The 12,898-nt window shown below is 34.4% G+C and overlaps 1 protein-coding gene across 1 annotated transcript in view; it reads right to left on the reverse strand.

Moving 5' to 3' along the window:
- LOC117732611 (GRAM domain-containing protein 2A) overlaps positions 1 to 4,945 on the reverse strand; it is a 34,096-nt gene extending 29,151 nt beyond the window's left edge. The window contains exon 1 of the mRNA XM_034535654.1: positions 4,841 to 4,945. The gene's annotated coding sequence lies outside the window, so the exon portion shown is untranslated. The remainder of the gene's footprint in view (positions 1 to 4,840) is intronic.
- Between the last annotated feature and the right edge of the window lie 7,953 nt (positions 4,946 to 12,898).

Consider the following 12,898-nt stretch of genomic DNA (forward strand, 5'->3'; position numbering starts at 1 on the left):
CTACTATAATACTACCATAATACTACCATAATACTACTATAATACTACCATAATACTACTATAATACTACCATAATACTACTATAATACTACTATAATACTACCATAATACTACCATAATACTACTATAATACTACTATAATACTACCATAATACTACCATAATACTACCATAATACTACCATAATACTACCATTATACTACTATAATACTACCATTATACTACTATAATACTACCATAATACTACTATAATACTACTATAATACTACCATATAATACTACCATAATACTACTATAATACTACTATAATACTACCATAATACTACCATTATACTACTATAATACTACCATAATACTACTATAATACTACCATAATACTACTATAATACTACTATAATACTACCATAATACTACTATAATACTACTATAATACTACCATAATACTACTATAATACTACCATAATACTACCATAATACTACCATAATACTACCATAATACTACTATAATACTACTATAATACTACCATAATACTACTATAATACTACCATAATACTACCATAATACTACTTTAATACTACCATAATACTACTATAATACTACCATAATACTACTATAATACTACCATAATACTACATAATACTACTATAATACTACCATAATACTACCATAATACTACTATAATACTACCATAATACTACTATAATACTACTACCATAATACTACTATAATACTACAATAATACTACTATAATACTACCATAATACTACTTTAATATTACCATAATACTACCATAATACTACCATAATACTACTATAATACTACCATAATACTACTATAATACTACCATAATACTACTATAATACTACCATAATACTACCATAATACTACCATAATACTACTATAATACTACCATAATACTACTATAATACTACTACCATAATACTACTATAATACTACTATAATACTACTATAATACTACCATAATACTACCATAATAGAATACTCTTGATAAAACCCTTGGAACATAAAGGGGTTCTTAGTAGAAACCCTTGGTTGGGTTCTTGATAAAACCCTTGGAATATAAAGGGGTTCTTAATAGTAACCCTTGGTTGGGTTCTTGATAAAACCCTTGGAATATAAAGGGGTTCTTAATAGTAACCCTTGGTTGGGTTCTTGATAAAACCCTTGGAACATAAAGGGGTTCTTAGTAGAAACCCTTGGTTGGGTTCTTGATAAAACCCTTGGAACATAAAGGGGTTCTTAGTAGAAACCCTTGGTTGGGTTCTTGATAAAACCCTTGGAATATAAAGGGGTTCTTAATAGTAACCCTCGGTTGGGTTCTTGATAAAACCCTTGGAACATAAAGGGGTTCTTAATAGTAACCCTCGGTTGGGTTCTTGATAAAACCCTAGGAATATAAAGGGGTTCTTAGTAGAAACCCTTGGTTGGGTTCTTGATAAAACCCTTGGAATATAAAGGGGTTCTTAATAGTAACCCTTGGTTGGGTTCTTGATAAAACCCTTGGAACATAAAGGGGTTCTTAGTAGAAACCCTTGGTTGGGTTCTTGATAAAACCCTTGGAACATAAAGGGGTTCTTAATAGCAACCCTTGGTTGGGTTCTTGATAAAACCCTTGGAACATAAAGGGGTTCTTAATAGTAACCCTTGGTTGGGTTCTTGATAAAACCCTTGGAACATAAAGGGGTTCTTAGTAGAAACCCTTGGTTGGGTTCTTGATAAAACCCTTGGAACATAAAGGGGTTCTTAGTAGAAACCCTTTGTTGGGTTCTTGATAAAACCCTTGGAATATAAAGGGGTTCTTAGTAGAAACCCTTGGTTGGGTTCTTGATAAAACCCTTGGAACATAAAGGGGTTCTTAATAGTAACCCTTGGTTGGGTTCTTGATAAAACCCTTGGAACATAAAGGGGTTCTTAGGAGTAACCCTTGGTTGGGTTCTTGATAAAACCCTAGGAATATAAAGGGGTTCTTAGTAGTAACCCTCGGTTGGGTTCTTGATAAAACCCTAGGAACATAAAGGGGTTCTTAGTAGAAACCCTTTGTTGGGTTCTTGATAAAACCCTTGGAATATAAAGGGGTTCTTAGTAGAAACCCTTGGTTGGGTTCTTGATAAAACCCTTGGAACATAAAGGGGTTCTTAATAGTAACCCTTGGTTGGGTTCTTGATAAAACCCTTGGAACATAAAGGGGTTCTTAGGAGTAACCCTTGGTTGGGTTCTTGATAAAACCCTAGGAATATAAAGGGGTTCTTAGTAGTAACCCTCGGTTGGGTTCTTGATAAAACCCTAGGAACATAAAGGGTTTCTTAGTAGTAACCCTTGGTTGGGTTCTTGATAAAACCCTTGGAATATAAAGGGGTTCTTAGTAGAAACCCTTGGTTGGGTTCTTGATAAAACCCTTGGAACATAAAGGGGTTCTTAATAGTAACCCTTGGTTGGGTTCTTGATAAAACCCTTGGAACATAAAGGGGTTCTTAGTAGAAACCCTTGGTTGGGTTCTTGATAAAACCCTTGGAACATAAAGGGGTTCTTAGTAGAAACCCTTGGTTGGGTTCTTGATAAAACCCTTGGAATATAAAGGGGTTCTTAATAGTAACCCTCGGTTGGGTTCTTGATAAAACCCTTGGAACATAAAGGGGTTCTTAATAGTAACCCTCGGTTGGGTTCTTGATAAAACCCTAGGAATATAAAGGGGTTCTTAGTAGAAACCCTTGGTTGGGTTCTTGATAAAACCCTTGGAATATAAAGGGGTTCTTAATAGTAACCCTTGGTTGGGTTCTTGATAAAACCCTTGGAACATAAAGGGGTTCTTAGTAGAAACCCTTGGTTGGGTTCTTGATAAAACCCTTGGAACATAAAGGGGTTCTTAATAGCAACCCTTGGTTGGGTTCTTGATAAAACCCTTGGAACATAAAGGGGTTCTTAATAGTAACCCTTGGTTGGGTTCTTGATAAAACCCTTGGAACATAAAGGGGTTCTTAGTAGAAACCCTTGGTTGGGTTCTTGATAAAACCCTTGGAACATAAAGGGGTTCTTAGTAGAAACCCTTTGTTGGGTTCTTGATAAAACCCTTGGAATATAAAGGGGTTCTTAGTAGAAACCCTTGGTTGGGTTCTTGATAAAACCCTTGGAACATAAAGGGGTTCTTAATAGTAACCCTTGGTTGGGTTCTTGATAAAACCCTTGGAACATAAAGGGGTTCTTAGGAGTAACCCTTGGTTGGGTTCTTGATAAAACCCTAGGAATATAAAGGGGTTCTTAGTAGTAACCCTCGGTTGGGTTCTTGATAAAACCCTAGGAACATAAAGGGGTTCTTAGTAGAAACCCTTTGTTGGGTTCTTGATAAAACCCTTGGAATATAAAGGGGTTCTTAGTAGAAACCCTTGGTTGGGTTCTTGATAAAACCCTTGGAACATAAAGGGGTTCTTAATAGTAACCCTTGGTTGGGTTCTTGATAAAACCCTTGGAACATAAAGGGGTTCTTAGGAGTAACCCTTGGTTGGGTTCTTGATAAAACCCTAGGAATATAAAGGGGTTCTTAGTAGTAACCCTCGGTTGGGTTCTTGATAAAACCCTAGGAACATAAAGGGTTTCTTAGTAGTAACCCTTGGTTGGGTTCTTGATAAAACCCTTGGAATATAAAGGGGTTCTTAGTAGAAACCCTTGGTTGGGTTCTTGATAAAACCCTTGGAACATAAAGGGGTTCTTAATAGTAACCCTTGGTTGGGTTCTTGATAAAACCCTTGGAATATAAAGGGGTTCTTAGTAGAAACCCTCGGTTGGGTTCTTGATAAAACCCTTGGAACATAAAGGGGTTCTTAGTAGAAACCCTCGGTTGGGTTCTTGATAAAACCCTTGGAACATAAAGGGGTTCTTAGTAGAAACCCTTGGTTGGGTTCTTGATAAAACCCTTGGAACATAAAGGGGTTCTTAGTAGAAACCCTTGGTTGGGTTCTTGATAAAACCCTTGGAACATAAAGGGGTTCTTAATAGTAACCCTTGGTTGGGTTCTTGATAAAACCCTTGGAACATAAAGGGGTTCTTAATAGTAACCCTTGGTTGGGTTCTTGATAAAACCCTTGGAATATAAAGGGGTTCTTAGTGGGTCCTCATAAGAAGTGGAAAGATCCTGGATACAACCTCCAGAGAGGGTTCCCTATAGAACCTTTTCACAGAAGGTGGAACCAGTCATTTGTGTGTTAGGACCGCAGCAGAATGCTCGTCAAGGAAATTTATGCAAAACATAAGAAAATTATATTTCTCTAAAACCACAATTCATGTTCACTGCCATCAAAACACCGGATATTAAAGTATCTTCAGTATATGAAGTCATTACAATGAGCCTTTAAATCAATATTCAATCAATTATATACGATTATTATATTTATTCGGCATCATGAATACTTATTGGCGGAATACTATATAAATACTACAACATTTATAATAACAGTGTATATATTACTAAAGTATAAGCATAAAAATATACTGAAAGTATAAAAAATAATATTTATGATAATATTCTATTTCAGCATGTAATGCATGTTTTTTTTGTTCGTGCTAATTTATTAGTGATTATATTTCATAATGATATTCATAAAGGTACTTGAGTAAAGGTACTCCGTTACATTCCACCACTGAAGGTGTTCCCTAGTGACAGTAATACTCCTCCCAGTACTGCTAGTACTAATACCACATCATCATCATCGCAATATATATATATATATATATATATATATATAACACGGTAGTACCAGCAGTACTACCAGCACCAGCAGCGCCTCCTCACACATTCACAGTTTTTGTACAACAGAGTCGGTCTTACCTGTGTGTACTGCAGGTACTGCTGCAGGTACTGCTGGTACTCCTGCAGGTACTCGGTCCGCCCGGCAGCACCGACCACACGGACTCACGGACTGGAGCCGTCAAGTGCACACCGTTTCACGGACACCTGCACCGGAAGTGACAGGAAGTGGCCTTCAAGATAAGAGCACGGTACGTGAAACAAAATCAAAGCGTGAGAAAAGGTGGACGTTAGGATGTATTTATTCAGAATATATTTAACCTCTAGCAGCACATTAAACTACTTTCTAACAACACACTTCTTTTCTCTTGATTTCCCCTTTTATTTGACAATAAAGACGGGATAAGATGGAGTTCTGTCGACCTTCAAACGCTTACCTTTAAAGACAGGAAGGAATTAAATTAGATTAAAACAACCTGTTTGCATAACTGGAACCAAAAGGAGAGAAAAGACTAATTAAGACTTTAATTAACCTTTACGGTGCAGCAGCGCCCCTCTGTGGCCGAAACACCTCATTACACGAGTGCACAATGAAACCACACAACACTGACGGGGGATCTTTTCCATATTTTATATCTAATTGAACGATGATCAGATTTGTTTGGATCTAAATGCTCAAACACAAAGTTCATGTTTTTAATATTGAATGTTTCGCCGTATTTTCTGCCCAGACAAATGTTTTTGTGACCGTTTACATTCATTATGATTAATGAATAATTAATGAAATAATGACAGGAACTCTTTGTTTCTCGTGGTTGACGTTAATGAGCTGATGGATCTGATGGATCTGTGATCAGCTGTGAGACTTCTCACTGGGTCACGGAGACTTCTCAGGCATCTTCTGCAGTTATGAGTTTTTATTTAATAAATTCACATCACTGGGATGTTTTAGAATATAATTAATGTTCATCAGCAGCAGGACGATGATGATGACTTCCTGTTGCACTCGTCACCTCAGGATCTCACCTGCATCAGGTTGTAAACACCTGAAGTCTCACTAAAAACAAAGATAGTAACAGACAATAACAAAGATGGCAACAGACATAAACAAAGATGGAGACAGATATAAACAAAGATAGACAGACATAAACAAAGATGGAGACAGATATAAACAAAGATAGAGACAGATATAAACAAAGATGGAGACAGATATAAACAAAGATGGAGACAGACATAAACAAAGATGGAGACAGACATAAACAAAGATGGAGACAGACATAAACAAAGATAGAGACAGATATAAACAAAGAGAGACAGACATAAACAAAGATGGAGACAGATATAAACAAAGATAGAGACAGACATAAACAAAGATGGAGACAGATATAAACAAAGATGGAGACAGATATAAACAAAGATGGAGACAGACATAAACAAAGATGGAGACAGACATAAACAAAGATGGAGACAGATATAAACAAAGATAGAGACAGACATAAACAAAGATGGAGACAGATATAAACAAAGATGGAGACAGACATAAACAAAGATGGAGACAGACATAAACAAAGAGAGACAGACATAAACAAAGATGGAGACAGATATAAACAAAGATGGAGACAGACATAAACAAAGATGGAGACAGACATAAACAAAGATGGAGACAGATATAAACAAAGATAGAGACAGACATAAACAAAGATGGAGACAGATATAAACAAAGATAGAGACAGACATAAACAAAGATGGAGACAGATATAAACAAAGATGGAGACAGATATAAACAAAGATGGAGACAGACATAAACAAAGATGGAGACAGACATAAACAAAGAGAGACAGACATAAACAAAGATGGAGACAGATATAAACAAAGATGGAGACAGACATAAACAAAGATGGAGACAGACATAAACAAAGATGGAGACAGATATAAACAAAGATAGAGACAGACATAAACAAAGATGGAGACAGATATAAACAAAGATGGAGACAGATATAAACAAAGATGGAGACAGACATAAACAAAGAGAGACAGACATAAACAAAGATGGAGACAGATATAAACAAAGATGGAGACAGACATAAACAAAGATGGAGACAGACATAAACAAAGATGGAGACAGATATAAACAAAGATAGAGACAGACATAAACAAAGATGGAGACAGATATAAACAAAGATGGAGACAGACATAAACAAAGATGGAGACAGATATAAACAAAGATGGAGACAGATATAAACAAAGATAGAGACAGATATAAACAAAGATGGAGACAGACATAAACAAAGATGGAGACAGATATAAACAAAGATGAAGACGGATATAAACAAAGATGAAGACAGATATAAACAAAGATGGAGACAGACATAAACAAAGAGAGACAGACATAAACAAAGATGGAGACAGATATAAACAAAGATGAAGACAGACATAAACAAAGATGGAGACAGATATAAACAAAGATGGAGACAGACATAAACAAAGATGGAGACAGATATAAACAAAGATGAAGACAGATATAAACAAAGATGAAGACAGATATGAACAAAGATGGAGACCGACATAAACAAAGATGAAGACAGATATAAACAAAGATGAAGACAGATATAAACAAAGATGAAGACAGATATAAACAAAGATGGAGACAGACATAAACAAAGATGGAGACAGACATAAACAAAGATGAAGACAGATATAAACAAAGATGGAGACAGACATAAACAAAGATGAAGACAGATATAAACAAAGATGAAGACAGATATAAACAAAGATGGAGACAGACATAAACAAAGATAGAGACAGATATAAACAAAGATGGAGACAGACATAAACAAAGATGGAGACAGACATAAACAAAGATGAAGACAGATATAAACAAAGATGAAGACAGATATAAACAAAGATGGAGACAGACATAAACAAAGATGAAGACAGATATAAACAAAGATAGAGACAGACATAAACAAAGATGAAGACAGATATAAACAAAGATGAAGACAGATATAAACAAAGATGGAGACAGACATAAACAAAGATGAAGACAGACATAAACAAAGATGAAGACAGATATAAACAAAGATGGAGACAGACATAAACAAAGATAGAGACAGATATAAACAAAGATGAAGACAGATATAAACAAAGATGGAGACAGACATAAACAAAGATGAAGACAGATATAAACAAAGATGAAGACAGATATAAACAAAGATGGAGACAGACATAAACAAAGATGAAGACAGATATAAACAAAGATAGAGACAGACATAAACAAAGATGAAGACAGATATAAACAAAGATGGAGACAGACATAAACAAAGATGGAGACAGACATAAACAAAGATGAAGACAGATATAAACAAAGATGGAGACAGACATAAACAAAGATGAAGACAGATATAAACAAAGATGGAGACAGACATAAACAAAGATGAAGACAGACATAAACAAAGATGGAGACAGACATAAACAAAGATAGAGACAGATATAAACAAAGATGGAGACAGATATAAACAAAGATGGAGACAGACATAAACAAAGATGGAGACAGACATAAACAAAGATGAAGACAGATATAAACAAAGATGGAGACAGACATAAACAAAGATGGAGACAGACATAAACAAAGATGGAGACAGACATAAACAAAGATAGAGACAGACATAAACAAAGATGAAGACAGATATAAACAAAGATGGAGACAGACATAAACAAAGATAGAGACAGATATAAACAAAGATGGAAACAGATATAAACAAAGATGGAGACAGATATAAACAAAGATGAAGACAGATATAAACAAAGAGAGACAGACATAAACAAAGATAGAGACAGACATAAACAAAGAGAGAGACAGATATAAACAAAGATGGAGACAGACATAAACAAAGATGGAGACAGACATAAACAAAGATGGAGACAGACATAAACAAAGAGAGACAGATATAAACAAAGATGGAGACAGACATAAACAAAGATGGAGACAGACATAAACAAAGAGAGACAGACATAAACAAAGATGGAGACAGATATAAACAAAGATGGAGACAGACATAAACAAAGATGGAGACAGACATAAACAAAGATGAAGACAGATATAAACAAAGATGGAGACAGACATAAACAAAGATGGAGACAGACATAAACAAAGAGAGACAGATATAAACAAAGATGGAGACAGACATAAACAAAGATGGAGACAGACATAAACAAAGATGGAGACAGACATAAACAAAGAGAGACAGATATAAACAAAGATGGAGACAGACATAAACAAAGATGGAGACAGACATAAACAAAGAGAGACAGACATAAACAAAGATGAAGACAGATATAAACAAAGATGGAGACAGATATAAACAAAGATGGAGACAGACATAAACAAAGATAGAGACAGACATAAACAAAGATGGAGACAGATATAAACAAAGATGGAGACAGACATAAACAAAGATGGAGACAGATATAAACAAAGATGGAGACAGACATAAACAAAGATGGAGACAGACATAAACAAAGATGGAGACAGATATAAACAAAGATGGAGACAGACATAAACAAAGATGGAGACAGACATAAACAAAGAGAGACAGACATAAACAAAGATGGAGACAGACATAAACAAAGATGGAGACAGACATAAACAAAGATGGAGACAGACATAAACAAAGAGAGACAGATATAAACAAAGATGGAGACAGACATAAACAAAGATGGAGACAGACATAAACAAAGAGAGACAGACATAAACAAAGATGAAGACAGATATAAACAAAGATGGAGACAGATATAAACAAAGATGGAGACAGACATAAACAAAGATGGAGACAGACATAAACAAAGATGGAGACAGATATAAACAAAGATGGAGACAGACATAAACAAAGATGGAGACAGACATAAACAAAGAGAGACAGACATAAACAAAGATGGAGACAGATATAAACAAAGATGGAGACAGACATAAACAAAGATGGAGACAGACATAAACAAAGATGAAGACAGATATAAACAAAGATGGAGACAGACATAAACAAAGATGAAGACAGATATAAACAAAGATGAAGACAGATATAAACAAAGATGGAGACAGACATAAACAAAGATGAAGACAGATATAAACAAAGAGAGACAGACATAAACAAAGATGGAGACAGATATAAACAAAGATGGAGACAGATATAAACAAAGAGAGACAGACATAAACAAAGATGGAGACAGATATAAACAAAGATGGAGACAGATATAAACAAAGAGAGACAGACATAAACAAAGATGGAGACAGACATAAACAAAGATGAAGACAGATATAAACAAAGATGGAGACAGATATAAACAAAGATGGAGACAGACATAAACAAAGATGGAGACAGATATAAACAAAGATGAAGACAGATATAATCAAAGATGAAGACAGATATAAACAAAGATGGAGACAGACATAAACAAAGATGGAGACAGATATAAACAAAGATGAAGACAGATATAAACAAAGATGAAGACAGATATAAACAAAGATGAAGACAGATATAAACAAAGATGAAGACAGATATAAACAAAGATGGAGACAGACATAAACAAAGATAGAGACAGATATAAACAAAGATGGAGACAGACATAAACAAAGATGGAGACAGACATAAACAAAGAGAGACAGACATAAACAAAGATAGAGACAGATATAAACAAAGATGGAGACAGATATAAACAAAGATGGAGACAGACATAAACAAAGATGGAGACAGACATAAACAAAGATGAAGACAGGTATAAACAAAGATGGAGACAGACATAAACAAAGATGAAGACAGATATAAACAAAGATGAAGACAGATATAAACAAAGATGGAGACAGACATAAACAAAGATGAAGACGGATATAAACAAAGAGAGACAGACATAAACAAAGATGGAGACAGATATAAACAAAGATGGAGACAGACATAAACAAAGATGGAGACAGACATAAACAAAGATGAAGACAGATATAAACAAAGATGGAGACAGATATAAACAAAGAGAGACAGACATAAACAAAGATGGAGACAGACATAAACAAAGATGAAGACAGATATAAACAAAGATGAAGACAGATATAAACAAAGATGGAGACAGACATAAACAAAGATAGAGACAGATATAAACAAAGATGGAGACAGACATAAACAAAGATAGAGACAGATATAAACAAAGATGGAGACAGATATAAACAAAGATGGAGACAGACATAAACAAAGATGGAGACAGACATAAACAAAGATGAAGACAGATATAAACAAAGATGGAGACAGACATAAACAAAGATAGAGACAGATATAAACAAAGATATAGACAGATATAAACAAAGATATAAACAAAGAGAGACAGACATAAACAAAGATAGAGACAGATATAAACAAAGAGAGACAGACATAAACAAAGATGGAGACAGATATAAACAAAGAGAGACAGATATAAACAAAGATGGAGACAGACATAAACAAAGATGGAGACAGACATAAACAAAGATGGAGACAGACATAAACAAAGAGAGACAGACATAAACAAAGATGGAGACAGACATAAACAAAGATGGAGACAGATATAAACAAAGATGAAGACAGACATAAACAAAGATAGAGACAGATATAAACAAAGAGAGACAGATATAAACAAAGAGAGACGGATATAAACAAAGATGGAGACAGATATAAACAAAGATGGAGACAGACATAAACAAAGATGGAGACAGACATAAACAAAGAGAGACAGACATAAACAAAGATGGAGACAGACATAAACAAAGATGGAGACAGACATAAACAAAGATAGAGACAGACATAAACAAAGATGGAGACAGATATAAACAAAGATGGAGACAGATATAAACAAAGATATAGACAGATATAAACAAAGATATAAACAAAGAGAGACAGACATAAACAAAGATAGAGACAGATATAAACAAAGATGGAGACAGACATAAACAAAGATGGAGACAGATATAAACAAAGATGGAGACAGACATAAACAAAGATGAAGACAGATATAAACAAAGATGGAGACAGACATAAACAAAGATGGAGACAGATATAAACAAAGATGGAGACAGATATAAACAAAGATAGAGACAGATATAAACAAAGATGGAGACAGACATAAACAAAGATGGAGGCAGACATAAACAAAGATAGAGACAGATATAAACAAAGATGGAGACAGACATAAACAAAGATGGAGACAGATATAAACAAAGATGGAGACAGACATAAACAAAGATGGAGACAGATATAAACAAAGATAGAGACAGATATAAACAAAGATAGAGACAGACATAAACAAAGATGGAGACAGACATAAACAAAGATGGAGACAGATATAAACAAAGATAGAGACAGACATAAACAAAGATGGAGACAGACATAAACAAAGATGAAGACAGATATAAACAAAGATATAGACAGATATAAACAAAGATGGACAGATATAAACAAAGATGAAGACATACATAAACAAAGATAGAGACAGACATAAACAAAGAGAGACAGACATAAACAAAGATGAAGACAGACATAAACAAAGAGAGACAGACATAAACAAAGATGAAGACAGACATAAACAAAGATGAAGACAGACATAAACAAAGAGAGACAGATATAAACAAAGATAGAGACAGACATAAACAAAGATGGAGACAGACATAAACAAAGATGGAGACAGACATAAACAAAGATGGAGACAGACATAAACAAAGAGAGACAGACATAAACAAAGATGGAGACAGATATAAACAAAGATAGAGACAGACATAAACAAAGATGGAGACAGACATAAACAAAGAGAGACAGATATAAACAAAGATGGAGACAGACATAAACAAAGATGGAGACAGATATAAACAAAGATGGAGACAGACATAAACAAAGATGGAGACAGACATAAACAAAGAGAGACAGACATAAACAAAGATAGAGACAGATATAAACAAAGATAGAGACAGACATAAACAAAGATGGAGACAGACATAAACAAAGATAGAGACAGATATAAACAAAGAGAGACAGATATAAACAAAGATGGAGACAGACATAAACAAAGATAGAGACAGATATAAACAAAGAGAGACAGATATAAACAAAGATGGAGACAGACATAAAC

The sequence above is a fragment of the Cyclopterus lumpus genome, chromosome 6 (assembly GCF_009769545.1).
Source record: "Cyclopterus lumpus isolate fCycLum1 chromosome 6, fCycLum1.pri, whole genome shotgun sequence".
NCBI lineage: Eukaryota > Metazoa > Chordata > Actinopteri > Perciformes > Cyclopteridae > Cyclopterus > Cyclopterus lumpus.